The sequence below is a fragment of the Miscanthus floridulus genome, chromosome 15 (assembly GCF_019320115.1).
Source record: "Miscanthus floridulus cultivar M001 chromosome 15, ASM1932011v1, whole genome shotgun sequence".
Lineage (NCBI taxonomy): Eukaryota > Viridiplantae > Streptophyta > Magnoliopsida > Poales > Poaceae > Miscanthus > Miscanthus floridulus.
The window spans coordinates 80,356,943-80,378,299 of NC_089594.1; the positions used below are offsets into that span (position 1 = coordinate 80,356,943).

Genomic DNA, 21,357 nt, shown 5'->3' on the forward strand with positions numbered 1-21,357 from the left:
ATCGCAGCATGATACGTCTAAGCTGCATTCTTGTATGTAACCAGGGGTTGTACATGTTGGTATTACAGGTACTCTAGTCTAGGGTTTGATTGTGTTATTGTGCTATGTTTATGCCCTTTGCCTCTTGCAGTAAAACAAACCATTTTCTCTACCCTTCTGCAACAGACTATTTTTGAAAGCAGCTATTCACGTCCCTGGACCATGAACATGTTTTGGATCAACTAATAATATCGCTATTATTGATGCTTTATATATGTATTCATTTTATTTCTCTTCCTTTTCCATTTTTGTTGGTGGCTCATGTTGGGTGTCTAGCCTACCCCAACTTGTTTGGGATAAGGCATTATTGTTGTTTTGTTGTTCTGCAACAGACTATTTTGAAAATGATTCAATGTTTACAAAGTTCTGACATTTTAGTTGATATGTCTGATATATCGCTGAAAGCATGCAATTAGATATAACCCCTTATGTGTGTATAATATTGCGGGCAGTTTGCTCATGAATATCCAGCTTATGAGTTCACCGTTTTTTTAGCAGACAGACAGCAAAAAGGAACATGCTGTTTAGGAATTGTATAAACATAGGGGTGGTATATATCCACGCCAAAAAGGAAAAATGACAAAGTTACTGATTACTAGTTCAAATACCTGGTGCACATATCCCGTCGACGATTTATACACCCACTCTAGCACTGGTGATAAAGGGTCAGTCGATGTAATCATGTAAAGTGGTTCCTTCAGTACATTTTAAGCACAAAAGAAAAGTCGGTTTCAACTATTTGTTATTTATTTGCAATTATTTCAGCCTAGAGATATATTCAGTTATGCACTATAGAAGAAGGTAGTTTGATTGGGCATGTGAAGAAAATTACATGGCTTGAAGCGTGTGATTTCTGATGCTTGCTGGTTGCCTTCTACCTGGAACTAGAGTCACGATGGTTGGAGTTGGAAGTTGGAACTCACACACCCGCATCAAGGCACCTCTCCGTCCGCTGCGAGCACATCATAGACTGTGATGTGAATGCAACATGACTGAAATTGTGAGAGTGGATAAAGACAAGGTTCCTGAAAGTCTATTTTGACATCATTCTGTTACAGTAAAGTAGATGTGTAAACATAGTTTGGAATTAATTTCTGGAACAGGATCATTAACTTGAACACAAGTTTGAAATTGTGATGGAACAGGATCATCCAATCCACTCATTCCTGCAGGCAATCTGATCCACCGAATGGCAGTCTGGTTCTTTGTCATCTGAATATAACAGTGTATCTCTCTTTTTCTTCAGAAGGACTGATGTACTGCGGAGACATCTGTCAGAAGCTTTGAGTTGTGCCTGTTGCCCGCAATTAAGTAAGGTTTCTCAACTTAAGAACAGGTATGAAGGGACGGCGGCAGTGTGAAACACAGCACTGCTCTGCGCTGATGTTTTCTTGATTATCGCATCGCCCATTCTCACGTCAGCCTGCCAATTCCCATCTTCTAAATAGAGATTCCTAACAGTCACATGCCAACGTGATTCCTGGGGTCAAGAACCATCATTCAGTTTCTGCACGGAAGTATCAGCCGCAAAGGGCATCCTCGCTGTAACCTGAATTTCCCCCAAAACGGCCAGCACGTCCTAAGTGGAGTCACCTTGAGCACCTTGTGCATTCAGCAACCATGGCCTCGAACCAGCATAAGATCCAACCCAACCTCCACCAATCATGCCGGGTGGCCCGTGCGGCCGTAGGCGCTGATGAGCGAGCAGGCGACGAAGCGGTCGGCCGCGAGGCCGCGGTGGAGGGTGGCACCGCGCATGAAGCGCCTCCGCGGCGGCGACCGAGCCCAGGGCGGAGAGGACGCGACAAGTGCGCGTGGGCGAGGCATAGGGGAAGGCGCGGCGGAGCATTGGGGGTGGCGGAGGGCAGAGGAGGAGCGCGTGCAACTGGAAGAGGCGCGGAGTAGTGTTTCTGAAATTCCAACAAGTCTCCTCTTATTGTACACACCCAGGTCATGTATCCAGATGCCCAACTCTAGTGGCTCTGAACTCTGTATCTTTGGAGGGACTTTCCCTCATCGCAGCTTCATGCTGCTAATAAAATTGCCACGTATCCAAAAAAAAAAAAACTATACAGTGTCAAGGCGTAGCTGGCCCCGTCAGCGCTTGAACCGGCCGTCAGTCGTCAGGACTCGGACGGCGTAGATGCCCACCAAGAATTCACAAACCACGTGCACATTCAATTAACTAGATCAATCAATCACTAATCGGTCAACACATGTGACCGTTCCAAGCCAGAACATTATACAATACAAAAATGTCCCACCAATTGTACCGTACATATACTACAAAAATTTCTTGCCGTCTAAATCTCTCTCTCGTCAAGCAGAGATCCAAAACTGTGTTCTTCTTCTGGTTTTTCAGTCCAGAGCAAGGTTTCACAAACCAGCTACTCAACAAGATCCACCACGCGTTCATATATAGTTGATCATGTGCATGCAACTCATAGTGATCTATAGGATGGGGCAAGGAAACAAGGACTATCGCTTTCTCAGACACACGATCGAATAAATAAACCTCTGTTGCCTTCTCCAGGTTCCGGCAATCTAAGGGGTGACACGACTTACCAGGAAGCAGACCCTTTGATCTTGAAGTTTCCACCTTGCCAACAACTTCTTATATATTAACTGAAAACATAAAAAAAAAATCACTCATAAATGAGATTTTGAATTGTACATGTTTAGCCTTTTCAACTTTTAGCAGTAAAAGGCAATATAAAAAGTCTTCTTTCAAAAAGAGAGAGAAAAAAAGAAAAACAATTATCGGTGTTTTCGGATCACCGACGAGTAAATTTGTATCTACGCGTCTGACTCGAATGATGTGCTCGGAAGACACAAGGGTTTATACTGGTTCGGGCGGAACGTCCCTACGTCCAGTTTGCTGTTGCTCGTGTTACCGACACTTGGTTTACAATGGGGGTTACAAACAGGCGAGAGAGAAAAAAGATCCCAAGTCTCTTAGTGAAAGGAATGAACGGGTGCCGAGAGCTCGATCGCTGCTCAGTCGTGTGCTCATGTCGTGCTCTTGTGTTTTTATCTCGTGGTTCGGTCTTGTGTGGATCTGGATCTCCTCTTTTATGGGGTTCCCTGCTTCCCCTTTTATAGGCCAAGGGAGAGCATGGGTTACAACGGAAGAAAATGAGAAGAACCAGAGAGAGAAGAAGGCTTCTAGGATCGCTGGGTCCTTCTTCCTCTTCATGTGGGTCCCGACGACCCTATAGACGTCAACAGGGACGGCTTCACGTCACGGCCCTGTTCGTCACTGACGCCATGCGTAGGCGTTGTTTGCCGGTCATGGCGTTCCATTCCGTCCCGGCGGACGTCGTGGTGAACTAACGCGCCTGTCCACGTTCATACGAGGGTTAGGCAGAACAACACCGGCACGTCCGACACTGTTCTTGATGTGAACCCTCATGTATGACCCATCATGGCCACGGGTTACATCGAGACGTGCTAGTCTCTTCCCTGATGTCAGAGTTTTGACTCAGGTCCATACGCTTGGACCTAGAGTGGTTGACGGTGGTACGGGTCCCCGTCGGACGAGATGGAAACCGTGCCCATGGGATCGAGCGAGACGGAGCCCGCATCCAAGGGGTCGGGCAGGGCGGAGTCCACGGCTTTGGGTGAGACCCCCGTGGCCTTGGGGTCGGGCGAGACGGGGCTCGCACCCACGGGGTCGGGCGAGGCGGAAACCGTGTCCTTGGGGTCGGGCGAGACGGAGCCCGCACCCAAGGGGCCAAGCGAGGCGGAGCCCACGGCCTTGGGTGAGACCCCCGTGGCCTTAGGGTCGGACGAGACCTTTTAATACGTCTTACTTCATCCGGGGAAGTCTGCGTGGGCGCTAACCTCCTTGCTTTGGGTATCCCTAATATCGATACCCGACAGTAGCCCCCGAGCCTACGGGGGAGTAGAATACTCCTTTAGAGGCTTTTTCGGACGGGAGGACTCTGAGGGCTTTGGCCTTCTTTTTGTAGCCCGCATCGTGTGCTGGAGACGACGATTCTCTTTCGTTGTCATCGGACCCCTCGGGGGTATAGCCGTGAGATTTAGTGGGTTGGAAAAGGTCTTTCCTGATTCTAACCCCTACGGGGGTCTGTCGTTCTACGACCGCACGTTCGGTCTCCTTGCGAGTCTAACTTTCCTTGAGCCCCTGCCCATAGCAGGGGTCCGGTCAAGGGCCAACTCATCTTTGTGATCATCTTCCCTCAAGCGTTTTTTTCCGATAAAAACGGAGGGGCTGAGCCATGCCATGATTTTCCTCTATGGACGAATCATGGTGCTCGGTGAGCTGTTAATGAGCTAGTCCGAGTGGGGCCCCGGCATCCCATTCGGGGGGGGGGGGGGGGGTCTGGCTTGGGTCAGCTAGTGACCGACTTCAGATTCTCAGCGGTCAATCCATATAGTTCTCGGGTCCATTCGACTAGTCCCAAGGGCTCTCTGTCTTTCTTCGAGGGAAAACCATGGATCATATCCGATCAAGACTCGAACATGGGCCGGGATGCCCACAGTGCTCATGCGCCCGGGTACTGGCTGCTAGCGGGCCCATCCCTTTCCACCCCTCACTCTAAAGGTGCTCGGAGTGGTTGTCGAACCTGTTGGTGGGCCAACCTTCGAACTCCTGGGCCTAGACGGACCGTAGGAGCATTTTCAGCTCCGTATCCTTCTTACCTATGACGGGTCATGGCACATTTGGGGAGGCAAAACGTCCGGCGCATTTTTCGAGGGGACGACCATAGTTTGCGTGCTCACGCGCCCGTGATGAGATGTGGTGATAGGTCATGGTAGGCGTGGAGATCTAGGCGGGCGGTTGGTTTCCTCGCTCCTGCCGCCCCTATAAAAACAAAGGGTTAGCCCTCCATGTTTTATACGTACGCCTGTATCCTTACCTCCGTAGTCATGCCACCGCCGCCAACGCTTAGGTTTCTTACCTCCGCATCTCCGCCGCCGTTGAGCTCGCATCCATCCGCCCCCACCTCTAATGGATCCGTGGTGTCATTCCGACACCACCTTCCAGTGCATGGAGGGCATCGTCCATCGTGGTCTTCTCCGCACGCGGACCTTGGCCGAGGAGTGGTTGCTGTCCAACAACGAGGATTCACCGTCACCACCCGACAACTACGTGGTGTCGTTCGCCCACTTCCACAAGCGTGGACTCATGACCCCCGCCCACAAATTCCTCTGAGGGCTGCTACACTTCTACAAGATTGAGCTGCAATATCTCAATCCCAACAGGATCCAACACATGGCGGAGTTCATCGCGTTGTGCGAAGGATTCCTAGGGATCAACCCCCACTTCGACTTGTGGAGGTATTTCTTCGCCATCAAGCTCTAGAAGAAGAGGGAGAAGGGTAGCAGGCAGGAGCTGCACATGCCGATGGGGTGTGCTGGCATCCAACTTCGGAACAAATGGATCAGCGAGTACCCATCCATATGGCTCTCGACGTCCAATAAGGGGTGGCACTCACAGTGGGTCTACCTCAAGAATGACGCCGTCGCCCCTCTGTCAGAGTTCACCGGGCGCCTGATCGAAGAGGCCCTGGAGCAATGTAGGAAGTGGGGCATCCCGAAGAAGAACAAGAAGAAGATCCGAGACCACATCGCTGCCATCCACATCCTAAAGAAGAATGGCCTAGAAGGGTTGAGCGTCATCGGGGCTTACCATGGTAGGAGGGTGGCGTCGTTGATGACATGCGTGCTCCTGCTATACGCGATAGCGTCCGAGGCGTCGTTCGACGAAACGTCGCTCACCGAGGGAACGCTCCCCGACTCCGAGATCGCACAACGCATCAAGGAGGCGATGGAGCCTTTGTGGAACGACGCGGGTGCCACCCTTGACTTTGTCTACCTAGTGTCGGGGCATCCTCTGATGCGGTCAAAGCCAGGCTATGTTGTCTTCGTAAGTTTTCCTTTCTCTTGCCTTCTCTTCAATTGATTTCCCGACCTTGTGAGACTAACTTTGAGAGGGGCAGGACCAGCCGAGGGACCTCATTCTCATGGATCACCAGGCGCCACTACCGAGGGATTCAGCCATGAGGGCGGTGAATCGCGCCGAGGGTTAGCGGCTGAGGAAGGCGAAGGAGGACAAGAAGAAGAAGAAGCTACGGGCATGAGAGCGAGGGGAGGACACTGACAACGATGATGATGACGATGAGGTGATGGAGGAAGAAGAAACGGTAGCCGATGATATCAAGTGGGACAACCTGGAGAACAAGGATGCGCTGATAGGCATTGGTTCATCCTTGCAGGCGTCGGGGCCCTTCCCGTTCCATGGAGGGGAGAGTACGTCTGGGGAGCCGACGGAGGCAGGACGTACCGTCGGCCTGCCCTAGGAGCCAATAGAGGCAGGCAACTTTGCCATCGCGCCCTAAGAGATAAGGGGGCGGGGCGTTCCGCCAATGTGCCCCAGGAGCTGTCAGGGGTGAGCCCCTCTGCCTAGGAGCAGGGGGCGGGCTCGAAATGGCCTCATTCCGACGAGGCGGAGCAAGGGTCGAGGGGTTCATCCCCAAACACATCTGTCGCCCGACGGCACTGAGGTGAGTAATTAATTCCTCTGTTTTTCTGTTTTAGTCAGATTTCATCGTGACTGATGTTTTTCATCTCTTGCAGCGTCGACAGCCAGCGGAATCCTTTGGCGTTGGCGCCAAAGAAGAGCATCGCCATCCAATTGGGGCTGTAGCCATCGGCTGGTGTGGCACCCATTTTGGGCGGGAGTGGCGCCAATGTGACCGCGTCGCTGGTCAGTCAGGCGCTGCCCATGGTGGCGCCTATGCCCTGGACGGGATAGGTGAACATGGGCGTTCAAGGGGCGCCTTCGAAGGTCGCGAAGCAACCGGTGATGGTCGCAATACCGCTACCATCGGTAGGGCGGACGAGGCTATCGACCGCACTCGTGGCACCGACCGTGTGAAAGGTCCTTGTGTGGTTTTGGTAATTGAGTGACAACCTAGGTGGACTAATTGTGTTTATGTGAGATACACAGGTGATTAGTCTACAGGTACATGTGTGTGAGCAACATATGCCATGAAGGTGAAAATGGCTTGGAGATGTTGCAAAGCTCACACATGTGAAGATGAAGGAGCTCATTGCATATGAGACATGACATTGAGTCATGTGATCAAAGGTGGAGAAGATCAAGACAAGACTTGGCTTGATGGACCGGTTGCAAGCGTGAAGGGCAAGTCGGAGGCTTTGGAGCAATGGACCGCGTGGCGGTGAAGCTTGAGCAAGACTTGGCGCCGATGGACGAAGGCAACGATGAAAAGCAAGTGAAGTCAAGATCGATGAACTAATATGATCACATGATGATATGAAGTGGATCATATCATTGTTGATCGTGTTGGTGCATGTGTTGCAACGACATAGGAGGAGATGGAATGGAATGCGCAAGACAAAGGTATAACCTAGGGCATTTCATTTCATCGGTCATAGGTGTGTAGAGAAGTTTATGACCGGGTTTAGGATAGATGGTCGTACTATCAAGAGGGGAAAACTTGTTTGCATATCGGTCATCTAGTGCCACTCGAGTGATCTAACTTTACATCATCGCTAGGATCGAGTGGCGTGGCAAGTTGAGTGGCTAACACCCTTGAAAATGTTTGTGAAAATATGCTAACACATGTGCACAAGGTGATACACTTGGTGGTTGGCACATTTGAGCAAGGGTGAAGAAGATAGAGTCGAAGATGAGTTAGTCGCGCTGGTCACAGTGTGACCGGACGCGTCCGGTGTGAATCAGAAAACACGGTGTTCGGCTATATAGTTGATCGGACGCTAGATGCATCCGATCCGGTGTGACCGGATGCGTCCGATCGTCAGTGGGTGCTTACTATACTCGACCGAACGCTGAGGCTCAGCGTCTGGTCAGTTTCTAATAGACGCGTCTGGTTGGGCCTAGAGGCTTACTGGACTCGACCGGACTCAGCGGCTGAGCGTCTGGTCGTTTCGGACTGTGCGTCCGGTCGTCGTGTCAGAGAGCCGTTGGAGGCAATGGTTGGACACGTGGCGGTCTGGTAGCTACCGGACACATCCGGTATAGCGACCGGACACGTCCGGTTTGCACGATCGGTGCGTCCGGTGCAGTGTCCGGTGCTACGTTCGGTCGGCCCAAAAAAATGCCTAGTGAAGGGGTAACGGCTAGTTTAGCCCTTGGGGCTATAAATAGAAGTGGCCTTCGGCCATGGCTAGAGCTGAACACCTCGGGGGACTTTGTGTCCATGCTTGAGAGTGCTTAGGAGCCCTCCATCTCACATATACTTGATAGTGATCATTCGATTGTGTGAGTGAGCGATTCTAGTGCGATTGCATCGTGAGGTTGCATCGAGTGGCACTAGGTGATCGAGTTGCAAGCCGGTGGTGCTTGTTACTCTTGGAGGTTGCCACCTCCTAGACGGCTTGGTGGTGGTCTCTGTGGAAGCCCACAAGAAGCTTGTGCGGCGCTCCGGAGAAATGTTTTGTGAGGGGCATTGTGCTCGCCCCGTGGGAGCTGCGAAGAGCAACTTTAGTAAAGCGTGTCATTGAGCTACCCTCACTTCTAGGGTAGGTTCTTGCGGCGCCCAACGTGCGGGCTTGGCGGGTGATGCCAATTAGCTGCCGAACCACCAAGTGAGTGGTCGACACAATGGAGACTAGCGTGTTGGTAAACATGTGAACCTCAGGAGAAAAATCATCGTGTCAACCTTGTTCTTTCCGTTGGTTTGCATCCCTGTTACACAAGCTTGCAATTACTTTCATATACATTGAGCTTGTGTTGTTCCTTTTGTAATTAGTTAGCTTGTGTAGCTTGCTAGTTACCTTCTTGCTTGTGTAGCATAGAAGTAGCTCCCTTGCGTGGCTAATTTGGTTTGTGTAACCTTGTTAGTCACATCGCTTAGTTTGTGTAGCTAAGTAATTACGCTCTCTAATTTGGCATTGGTTGCCTTGTTATTGAGCATTGTTAGTAAGCTTAGTTGGCTTTGTGCTTTTGCTTACTAGCATGTGTAGGAGCTCCCTTGTTGCTTAAAGTACTAGTGGCATAGGTTTGTGTGACCTTGCTTCTAGAATTGGTTAGGAGAGCTCTAGCTAGCCCGGCACCTTTGTTGCTTGATTAGTATCTTTACAAGGTGCTAGTGAATATAGATAGAGGGGTGTAGTCTTGGCTAGACCGATAGTTTTAATTCCGCACTTGTTTCGGTTAGCCGACATGATTAAGTTTTAAAAAGGACTATTTACCCCCCCTCTAGTCGCCATCTTGACCCTTTCAATTGGTATCAGAGATAGGTCTCTCATTTGTGATCTTCATCGACCCGAGAGGATGACGGCTTATGGGCTAGATGTTGATTGTCCACATATTTTTTATGGCACACACTTTACACGATGAAAAAATTAGATGATATGCAATTTTAAGTTTATTTGCCCTCAAATGTGGTGGATGGTAGATATAGGCTTTTCTCATGTGTTGGATGAAGATAATCTAACTCAAGCACAAGAGAAATACCTAGATCTTGACATCCAAGCTATTAACATCATGTATAGATCTTTGCATGATTGCATATTTGGAAAGATCATTGACATGAAGACCGCCCATGAGATTTGGAGTTATCTCAATGAGAAATATGGGATGATCTTCGATGATGATGATGAGCCCAAGAAGGCGCATGAGTGTGTTGAGCATGACCATAATTTGGTGATTATGGAAGATTGCTCAACCTCATGGTCAAGTGATGATGATAATGATCATGTCACAAGATCACTTGACAAGATTGATGATGATGCCGCAAGTGATGCCAATGATGATGCTACTCCATGCACACTTGATGGTGATAATGATAGATCATGCTCGGGCTACGAGAGTGATGTTTCTTCAAGCTCTCCAACTACATCACATTGCTTCATGTCACAAGTTGACACTAAGGTATCTAATGCAAATGTGATTCATCTTGATTCATATGAGGAGCTTCTAGATAGATATGGTTGCATGATCAAAGCTTTAGAAAAAGAGATGGCTAAAACCGAGAAATTGAAAAATGAAAACTCTTTTCTAAAGAACACATGTGAACAACAAAAGCATCTACTTTATATTACTACTTGTTCACATGAGGAGCTAAAAGTGGCTCATGAGGAACTTAGTGTTGCTCATGATAACTTGGTACAAGACCATGCTTTTCTCACTAAGGAGATTTCTAATGGAAAAGCTAAAACTAGTGAGAGCTCATCACATGGGTCAATTGATCAACCACATATTATTGCTAACCCTTGTGATATAGGCAAGAAGCATGTATCCACCTCTTGTGATGATTTATTAGATATGCCATACTCTTCACAATTAGATACTTGTTCTACTTCTATGTTTTGTGAGACTAACCTTTTGAAGGAGAACAATGAGCTCAAAAATAAAGTGAAGAAATTGAGCAACAAGCTAGAGAGGTGCTACAACTCTCAAGTCACCTTTGAGCACATGTTGAAGACTCAAAGAAACTATGGTGACAAGTGTGGCCTTGGCTACAAGAAGAAGATGACAAAGGGCGAAAGAAAGAGAGAGAGAAAGATGAAGAAGCTACAACAAAGAAAACTCTCTCATACCATGTGCTACCGGTGTCATGAAGCGGGACACCTTGCAAATGGTTGCCCTAACATTGAGAAGCTCAAGAAGATAAAAGAAGATGAGAGGCTAAAGCATGTCAAGTGCTTCAAGTGCCGCACTTGGGGTCATCTTACCTTAATGTGCCCAACCAAGCAATTGGTGAAGCAACAAGTGAAGCCTCAACTAAAGCCACAAGTTGAGCAAGAAAAGACACCCCAAGTTCAAATCAAGATCAACCATGAAGATGGTGGTGATTTGATGATAAAGAAGAAAAAAACAAGAAGGGATGGAAAGGCAAGGCATCCAATGCAAACTCAAGATGCCAAGATGATGAGCAAGAATGAAGATGAGAAGAAAGATTATGCTCACATCAAGTGCTTCAAGTGTGGAAATGTGGGACACTTTGCCTCTAAGTGTCCTACCAAGCTTGAGAAGAAGGCTCAAGCAATCCATAAGAGGCAAGGCAATGAGAAGCACCATATGAGCAAAGAAGAGAAGGCTCAAGCAAAAAGAAAGTGCTACTCATGCCGGGAAAGGGGACACATGGCACATTCATGTCCCCTAGGTAAAATTTCTAAGCCTATTTCAATTGATGATCATGATATGCTTAGAAAGGATGGTGATGGTACCTCTATGGTTGCTATTGCAAAACATCCCGCTACTCATACTAAGGCATTGCCTAAGTATGTTGCTCCTAACTTGAGAGGACCCAAACTTGTTTGGCTGCCATCAAAAAGTGGATGATTGTTTATAGGTACCATCAGCATTAAAGACTTGATTCAATTGATCTTACATTGTTCATCATATATTGAATCAAGTTATGAAGCCTAGTGCACATCTAAACCCAATGCCAAGTGAAAATTGAGAGAAGTCCAAGCGCTATCAACATACAAGTGCTATAATTCAAGTTGTTGGTGATTTATTAGGATATTATTTGATGGCTTGCAAATATTCGAGTTGAAGCTTGCTAGTTGGATGATCATGAGCTAACCAAGGTATATCTCATATTGATCATTTCATTTGGGTGCATATGAGTTGATTGAATTGGATAAATATGCAAAGTTGCTTGTTATAAGTTGATTGAATGGATAATTGCTTAGTAATCAAGTTTGGATTGATTTGTGTTGGATAAATTCATGAGATAACTTTTAGTGAGTGGTTTGAATGGATATATATCTTATGGAAGTGTTCAAACAAGTTAGTTTCAAGTTTGATTCACATTTGATGAAGTATAGCTCAATTGTTGAAATCTATCCTATAATTAAGAATCTGAGCTAGCTGTGATCTTAGCCATGTTTGAGTGATCAAAACTTATTAGATTGGCATAAAAATTGGTATACATGCTCTAGACTTATGGTATAAGATTCTGTACAATTTTCATAAGAATTGGATAAGAAATGCTTCGGTTTTGGAGTGGATCTTGTCAGCTATAGTACAGCAGTTTTCAGCATGTAGCAGTGATAGAAGAATTGATATATGGCAGCAATCTAGGAGTCAAATGAAGCTCAAATTTTTACAGCTGCTAGATGACTTAATAAAGAACATCTCCACTAAATTTCGTAGTATTTGGATTTGTACTTTGGGAGATATGTTTATTTCTTTGAAGGGTACAAAATCTGTCAGAAAAGTGACAAATGTTGGATTAATCTAGAGTCACTTTGATTGAAAGGTCCTCAAGTTGGAAACATATTTACAAGTGTTTGAGGTATCCTAAGTTTAGTTTTGAGATAATCTAGAAGCATGACAAGATATAAGTACAAGGCTATTTGATTGTGGAGTGTACTTTGCACACATTTGATACTCAAGATGAAGATCAAGATCAAACTCAAGTTGAAGTTGAAGTTTAAGTTCTAGTGACTATTGGAAATTATTTGGTAGAAAGAAAATGACTTAAATAAGGAATTAAGGTTACTCACCAAGTTAAGTCCATCACTTGGATCAATCAAACAAGTTATTTCAAGTGAGTGTCAAGAATGGTTCTTGGAGAGAGGTCACTTCTCCCTAGTGTAGGGGCTTGCCGCCTATGTGTAGGTGAACCAAGTGTGGTACTTAGAAGGCTAACATGGAAGTGGTGATCCGAGGAACATTTGAGATGCTTAGTTGAAGCAATCAAAATGGTTGATCAAGAAAAGCAAGCAACACCCAAAAGAGAGCTAGTCATGATATTTCAAGTGGTATTCTCAAATTGATGCTCTCATGCAAGCAAAGATGAAAAGATAAAGCAAGTCAACCACAACAAAAAAGTGCACTTGATCATAAGTGGTATTCATTTCATATGGGTGAAGAATAAAATTCAACATGATATATATTGGTCTTCACCAAGCTTATAATTGGACTTCACATTGCTATTGGAGTAATGAATTGGAATCTATGTGACTATCCTCTACCCCAACATAGCAAAGGTATCATTGTAATGTGCATGATCATTTCATCCCTTATTGGTATGCGGTTAGTGCATATAGTACATGCTTCATAGGATCATGCATAACAAATAAAATGCTTAAATTCATAGCCTACCACTATTGTTTGAATGATTACTTGATCTAGTGGTTAGTACATGAATTTGTTCATGAGCTAGTGAACCCAAGTACTTAACTCAATTTGGATTGCTAACAAGTGACAAGTACAACATTGGCAAGATAACCCTTGCAAGAGGTGTGAAGAAGCTTGTCATTGGTTCAAACCGGACTTGGAAACTTAGGCAAATCAATTTAGTTCAAGTCAATCATAGAAGCTCATGATAGTGATAAGAGTACAAGCACAAGACAACAATACAAATGGATATCTAGTTTGTATGTCTCAAATGGTATCTAGACTCAAGTATTTCATCAAGATTTTATAAGTGATGTCTAGATCAACTCATAAGTGATATCCTATATGTGGTACTCATAAAGATAGCAAATGTTTAAGAAATGGTCTTTATTGATAAATCCAACAAGTGGTTCCAAACTAGAAGATTCTTTCAAGTGGTATCTACTTCATACAAGTGGTATTACATCTATATATGATATCAACCATGAAAGACGATGGTTCCACAAGTGATCCTCAACCTTAAGTGAGCATCAAATGAAGAATGCATTCCCTCACCTACAAGAGCTCAAGTGTATCAAATGGATGACCCATGCTATCACATAGGGGGAGGTGTCACACAAATTGATATCAAGATCAAAGATTCTATGTGTGGTATCTCAAGAAGCCCTACACAAAATTCAAGTGGTACAACTTTCAATTGGTATCTACAAGTGGGGTCATTCCAACAATCAAGTGATGTCCATAAAAAATACAAGACTCAAGCCTCAACCATCTATCCCAAAATGTATACCCTTGCATCAATGAGAAACACACCTTTTATGGAAATTGATGACAAAGGGGGAGAGATTGTACAAAGATATGAAAGCCTCTATAGGGGGGAGAGATAAATTGTGTAAGGGGAGAGATAAGATATGAAAGCTTAGGAGGTTGAACATGAATATGGACAAAGAGGGAGCAACATTGGAGAAAAGAGATGGATCACAATTTCTTGGACAAGAGAAGCACACAAGTAGGGGGAGCAAGCTCATAAACTTTGATTGATTGCATTTGATATGTACATATTCATGTGCTTGCTTTCATTGCATAAAGCTTTCAAATTCAATATGCATGCGTGTGTGGTGTATGCTAGTTGTAGAACTTGAATGATGATGTGATAATTAGCATGCATAGGATGATAGCTAGACACTTGGTATGCTTTTCAAGTAATGCTAGTACCTTGCTTTTAATGTTGATCTCACAAGGTATCTAGTGCTTTTATTTCTAAGTGATATCTAGCTAACCATGGTGCTAAGGATGAACTTAAAGGTGCAACTCCAATTGGTACACGCTTCAAAGGTTTATTCTATATACCTTAGCATCATCTGGTAGTAATTACTCTCCCATAATTTTAATCTATGCATATGTGTGACCTTCAAATCAAACACTCTAGCACATATGTAGAGGGAGCTAATACTACCATTTCAGGTTTATGGTACTTGTCCAAAATCATTTTCACATGGTAAAATTGCTTAGGGCAAGCAACATGAATTCAAAAGAGCTTAATTTCTATATCTTTATAGAGTTGTCATCAATTACCAAAAAGGGGGAGATTGAAAGGTCCTTTATGTGGTTTTGGTGAATTGAGTGACAACCTAGGTGGACTAATTGTGTTTATATGAGATACACAGGTGATTAGTCCACAGGTACATGTGTGTGAGCAACATATGCCATGAAGGTGAAAAATGGCTTGGAGATGTTGCAAAGCTCACACATGTGAAGATGAAGGAGCTCATTGCACATGAGACATGACATTGAGTCATGTGCTCAAAGGTGGAGAATATCAAGACAAGACTTGGCTTGATGGACCGGTTGCAAGCGTGAAGGGCAAATCGGAGGCTTTGGAGCGATGGACCGTGTGGCGGTGAAGCTTGAGCAAGACTTGGCGCCGATGGACGAAGGCAACGATGAAAAGCAAGTGAAGTCAAGATCGATGAACCAATATGATCATGTGATGATATGAAGTGGATCATATCATTGTTGATCATGTTGGTGCATGTGTTGCATCGACATAGGAGGAGATAGAATGGAATGCGCAAGGCAAAGGTATAACCTAGGGCATTTCATTTCACCGGTCATAGGTGTGTAGAGAAGTTTATGACCAGGTTTAGGATAGATGGCCGTACTATCAAGAGGGGCAAACTTGTTTGCATATCGGTCATCTAGTGCCACTCGAGTGATCTAACTTTGCATCGTTGCTAGGATCGAGTGGCGTGGCAAGTTAAGTGGCTAACACCCTTGAAAATGTTTGTGAAAATATGCTAACACATGTGCACAAGGTGATACACTTGGTGGTTGGCACATTTGAGCAAGGGATGAAGAAGATAGAGTCGAAGAGGAGTTAGTCGCGCTGGTCACAGTGTGACCAGATGCGTCCAGTATGTGGCTCGGGTCTAAACTACACGGTGCGACCGGACGTGTCCGGACACGTCTGGTGTGAATTAGAAAACGCGGTGTTCGGCTGTACAGTTGATCGGACGCTGGCTGCGTCCGGTCCGGTGTGACCAGACATGTCCGGTCATCAGTGGGTGCTTACTGTACTCGACCGGACGCTGAGGCTCAGCGTCTGGTCAGTTTCTAACAGACACGTCCGGTCGGACCTGGAGGCTTACTAGACTCGACCGGACTCAGTGGCTGAGCGTCCGATCATTTCGGACTGTGCGTCCGGTTGTCATGTCAGAGAGCTGTTGGAGGCAACGGTTGGACACACGGTGGTCTGGCAGCTACCGGCCACGTCTGGTATAGCGACCGGACACGTCCGGTATGCACGATCGGTGCGTCCGGTGCAGCGTCCGGTCGGCCTGAAAAAACGCCTAGTGAAGGGGTAACGGCTAGTTTAGCCCTTGGGGCTATAAATAGAAGTGGCCTTCAGCCATGGCTAGAGCTGAGCACCTCGGGGGACTTTGTGTCCATGCTTGAGAGTGCTTAGGAGCCCTTCATCTCACATATACTTGATAGTGATCATTCGATTGTGTGAGTGAGCGATTCTAGTGCGATTGCATCGTGAGGTTGCATCGAGTGGCACTAGGTGATCGAGCTGCAAGCTAGTGGTGCTTGTTACTCTTGGAGGTTGCCACCTCCTAGACAGCTTGGTGGTGGTCTCCGTGGAAGCTCGCAAGAAGCTTGTGCGGTGCTCTAAAGAAGTGTTTTGTGAGGGGCATTGTGCTCGCCCTGCGGGAGCCGCGAAGAGCAACTTTAGTAAAGCGTGTCATTGAGCTACCCTCACTTTCGGAGTAGGTTCTTGCGGCGCCCGATGTGCGGGCTTGGCGGCTGATGCCAATTAGCCGCCGAACCACCAAGTGAGCGGTCGACACAACGGGGACTAACGTCTTGGCAAACACGTGAACCTCGAGAGAAAAATCATCGTGTCAATCTTGTTCTTCCCATTGGTTTGCATCCCCGTTACACAAGCTTGCGATTACTTTCATATACATTGAGCTTGTGTTGTTGCTTTTATAATTAGTTAGCTTGTGTAGCTTGCTAGTTACCTTCTTGCTTGTGTAGCATAGAAGTAGCTCCCTTGCATGGCTAATTTGGTTTGTGTAACCTTGTTAGTCACATCACTTAGTTTGTGTAGCTAAGTAATTACGCTCTCTAATTTGGTATTGGTTGCCTTGTTATTGAGCATTGTTAGTAAGCTTAGTTGGCTTTGTGCTTTTGCTTACTAGCATGTGTAGGAGCTCCCTTGTTGCTTAAAGTACTAGTGGCATAGGTTTGTGTGACCTTGCTTCTAGAATTAGTTAGGAGAGCTCTAGCTAGCCCGACACCTTTGTTGCTTGATTAGTATCTTTGCAAGGTGCTAGTGAACATAGATAGAGGGGTGTAGTCTTAGCTAGACCGATAGTTTTAATTCCGCACTTATTTCGGTTAGCCGACGTGATTAAGTTTTAAAAAGGACTATTCACTTCCCCCTCTAGTCGCCATCTCGACCCTTTCACCGTGGCAGGCGCGACGCAGCCGGTCATGACCCTACCGACACAGGTGGAGGTGGCGGCGAACGTGATAGATGGGTCACAGCCGGGCACAACTGCAACGTCGCTTGAGGTATCAGCACGACCTGTGCCATCGGTGGCCCAAGCGACGATGCCTAGCGCGTGCCGGACGGAGAGGGACATGGCCAAGGGGTCCCCGGGAGTCATGGTGCTGGGAGAGAGGTTCGTGTTCGCACCGCTGACCCATTCCATCGCTGGAGGTGGCGTCTCGGTGGGGATGCCACGACGAGAGGGGTCGGTGGAGCTTGGGGTTGGCGGGGAGTCGTCCCTGACCCTAACATCGATGGGCAGTGGCTTGCCCACGTGGGGTGAGCCCCTACTCTAGTGGACGAATCCGTAGGATCCAGCGTCGATGCTTTTTACCCTTGACGACGCCGCAGAGAGCATGGAGTGGGCGAGCCTCGACGTAGGGGTCGCGTCCGTGCTCGAGGCCCTAGGACCACGCCACGAGCGCATTGCGCAACATTTTTGTTCCCTCCTGACCGGGTATTGCTTGGTCCTGCTTCTTGCCCTTTTTGCTTCCTCTATATACTTTTTGTATCCTGACGATCGTCTCCCTGCAGTCCCTTATAGCTCACAGCCGGAGGGAATCTTGGTTCCTTCGACAACAGAAGGAAGCCTAGGACCGCCTCGTCGAGGAGGCATGGCTATGTGGGGAGTTGATAGCCCAGCTCGTTGCCGCCTAGTAGAGGGTGGTCGAGCTGACTCGCTTCGCCAAGAAGGCAACCAATCTTTAGTCGTGGGTGGTCGAGGCCCGTCGGGATGCTGATGAGGCCGAGAAGGCGTTCGAGGCCCTGTCGACGAGGTCGCGGAAGGATGACGAAGAAGCCTCTAGGGTCAGGAATGAGCGGGATGAGTTGCTTCAGAAGGACACTGAAACCCGCCAGCGGATCCTTGACCTTCTGGGCGAGGTTGAGAAAGAAAGGGATCTGAAGCTAGGGCCGAATAGAAGCTCAGTAGCCCTAGAGAAATGGGCGAGCCTAGATGCCGCGGTGGTCACTCGGCTACGCAAGGAGCAGGATGAGCTGATCCAAACCACGGAGAGGCTCTACTCGAAACGCGGCAGTGGCTCGCGAGGAGCGCGACCAGGCTTTCTGAGAGCGTGACCAGGCCTGCCAAGAGCAGTGACGATGCGCGACAGAAGGTCAACTCCCTCTAGGCCAAGCTCGAAAGGGAGACGACCCATAAGCTAGAGGCCAAGAGCATTTTTGCTGGGTTGGCTGTGGATCTCGCCGACGTGAGGAGAAATCTTCAGGCAGAGAGTGACGAGCTCGGTATCCTAAGCGCCTGCCCTCGGAGTGGTCTACGACGATCCTTGAGGTGGTGTAGTCGAAGGGGACCAACTCGCTCGTGGCTCGTGCCGTCGAGATCACGGCTCGGGTATGCCAGCTCGAGAGGAATGTCCTTTATGCCGGGGTCAATCAGTCCTTCGCAATTGCTCATTCCCATTATGGGGATAGCATCAATCTGGAGGCGATGAGCCACAACTACATGCCCGGTTATGAAGTCCACGAGCTGGAGGAGATGGAAACGGCGGTGGCTCCCCTTTCGCAGGACCTGGCAGACAGGATAGAAGGCATAGTTCTCCCCCGGAGGGGCTAGTTAGTTAAATAGGTTGGGTGGTCATTTTTGTAATAAGCGGACTGAGTTCCATCCGTTTTGTTTCATCTGGACAAGTCTATTCTTTTGTTTCGGTTGAACAAGTCTGTTCTTTTGTTTCGTTTGAACAAATTTATTCTTTCTCCTTTTTATGTGTAAAAAGGGTTAATGCATTCCGACCCTTCTTGTTGTTAAGACCATAGAGCTCGAGGTGTGGGCGGGAAACTCTGGTCATGCTGGTAAGAGTGCCGTAGCCGCTGGGGCATAGGTTTCTTGTAGTCCGACTAGTTTCACTCGGCGTTTGTTTCCACAAACCTTGCCTCTAGGTTTTTAATCGTGAGAAAGGGTCGGGCACGACGACTATTTCAGAAAGGGTATATATATACCCTTATCAGCCCTCGAGTGAGACCCGACCCTTTGCCATTGTCGAGGTCGGGTTTCACTAAAGATCGAGAAGACGATAGCGAAACTGGTAGGAGAAAGCGTTTTTTGTTTTAGAAATGTTATTCTTAGTTTTCGTTCGTACCCCCTCCCTAGGATCCGAGCCATCGTTCTACAACCACGCATTCGGTCTCCTTGCGAGTCAAACTTTCCCCTGAGACCCCGCGCGTAGCGAGGGTCCGATCGAGAGGTCGGTTTGTCTTTGTGATCGTCACCCTGTCCGCGGTTTCCGCAACCGGAGGGGTTGAGCTAACGTCACTTGCCTCGATGGCTCGAGTGTCACGCTCGGTGAACTCACTAACGGGCATGTTCAAGTGGAATCCGGGTTCATCGTTCGTAACGGGGTCAGCATAGCCCTCAAGTGGCATTCCACTGCTCCTTAATCTGCCTCCCGACAGATGCCCGAGTCGTTCTGGAGACCGATTCAGGTGGCCTGCTGGCCTCTCCTCGATGGAGATTCTATGGGCATGGCTTGAGGTTATGATCGAATGAGAAGGTCCAATTAAAATTAATATAGTTGGATATGATCACCATTCGACTGCACTCCCACTTAAGATGTCCAACTGATTAAAGAATATACTCACATGTCTGCCTCTAAATTACATTAAAGAAATGTTAATAACGAAGCTAGAAAGGAGGAACCTTGTCTATATCAAAGTAACATTGAGTTTTTAGTAGCGTGGAAGTTCTTAATCACCAGTGTTAACTTACAGTGCTTTGTGTGGCCTTGCGGTTTTAAGACACTGTTCTAAAATTTGCATTGTAAATTCGTGATTACTACGCATAGAAAATGTCATGATTTCAAAAGTATGCATAGTAGATGTGTCCTGCACCATATAAAAAAGGCTCTAATCTTTTAGCTTTCGTGCATGACATATCTATATTTAACTCCTAATATTATTTCCACCCAGAGATTAAACATGTTTTTTACCTGCGTCTTAACCAGGTGATTTGCCAGCACGTAATGGACTAGTATGAAACTCCATAAAGCTCCTAGAATCCGCGCGCTGAGAGCGCCCTGGTTACTGTTCGCGAATCGGGCGCCTCCACGTGCCTCGTGCGTGTGCCGCGTCGTTTGCTTACCCCCGTTTTTTCAATGCGCCGCCTAGGCCTCTGGGAAAAAAAGCCTCGAGTGCCTCGACGCCTCTCATCTTCCCCTCCCCCAGTACGTGAAAGAAAAACCGCCTCGCCGCCTCCGCCTCCATCTCCCCACGGCCGCCACGCCCCCGGATGCCGCGCCTACCTGCCTCGCCGTTGGCTTCCTTCCTCGATCCGCTTCACCTCCTCCCGTTCCCCAGCTGGGTCCTGACCCCGACCCCTGCGCCTTGGCGACAGCCCGTCGTCCTCCCCAGGCGCAGGTCGCCGCCTTCCTAGCGCCGTGGCCGCCTCTTAGGCCCCGAGCTGGCACATCGACCTGGGCGGCCCTCTCTCTCCTCTTCCCCCTCTCTCGCCGTTCCTCTCCTGACGTGGGCGGAGCGGCAGCGGCCTCGGAACGCGGCGCAGCCTATAGAATCGGTGCTTTCCCAGGCGTTTAAGACTGCTGTTGCTGTACGGGCAACCCGTTGCGTTCGGCACGCGTGGACACGGTGTGTTCCCTGTTGCCAGTGTTCCGGTTGCCGTTCTGGACACCCACCAATGCAAGACCGTGCCTGTGATTGCCTCCAGAGTTGCGTGCGTGTCCGCCGCTGACTTTGCTTCTTCGTGGGCTAGCTTGCGCTGCGTCGGCGTGTTGTCAGCGATTGCGTCCGCCGCTGACTTTGCTTCTTCGTGGGCTAGCTTGCGCTGCGTCGGCGTGTTGTCAGCGATTGCGCGCCGTGTTGTCAGCGATTGGCCGATTGCACCAGCCGCCCTCTTGCCTCGCCCGCTCCGTCCTCTCCCTTGGCACTTCCTCTTTGTATTTTACCATCCATCGGTTAGGCTGTGCAGCCTGTTCGGGAGGCCGTATCATATCGTGGATTATTTACTACTGGCTGGTTTGGTGTGAGAGAAAAATACTGTTTCCTGGCTGGAAATTTACGATCGTTTACGCGCAAGCGAACATGCTGCCTAGGATTCGGGCCGACCTCGACGAACAGCTGCAGCTTCCTCGGCCAGACCAGCGCTTGTCCGCTGCTGCCGCCAACCAGCAAGGTGAAATCGTCCCTAGCTATATAACTGCATCAT

At 47.9% G+C, this 21,357-nt stretch overlaps 1 protein-coding gene across 1 annotated transcript in view; it reads right to left on the minus strand.

Annotated features, from left to right (window-relative positions):
• The window catches only part of LOC136508195 (putative pentatricopeptide repeat-containing protein At1g10330), a 218,801-nt gene that overhangs the window by 15,120 nt on the left and 182,324 nt on the right, over positions 1 to 21,357 (minus strand). The window lies entirely within an intron of this gene.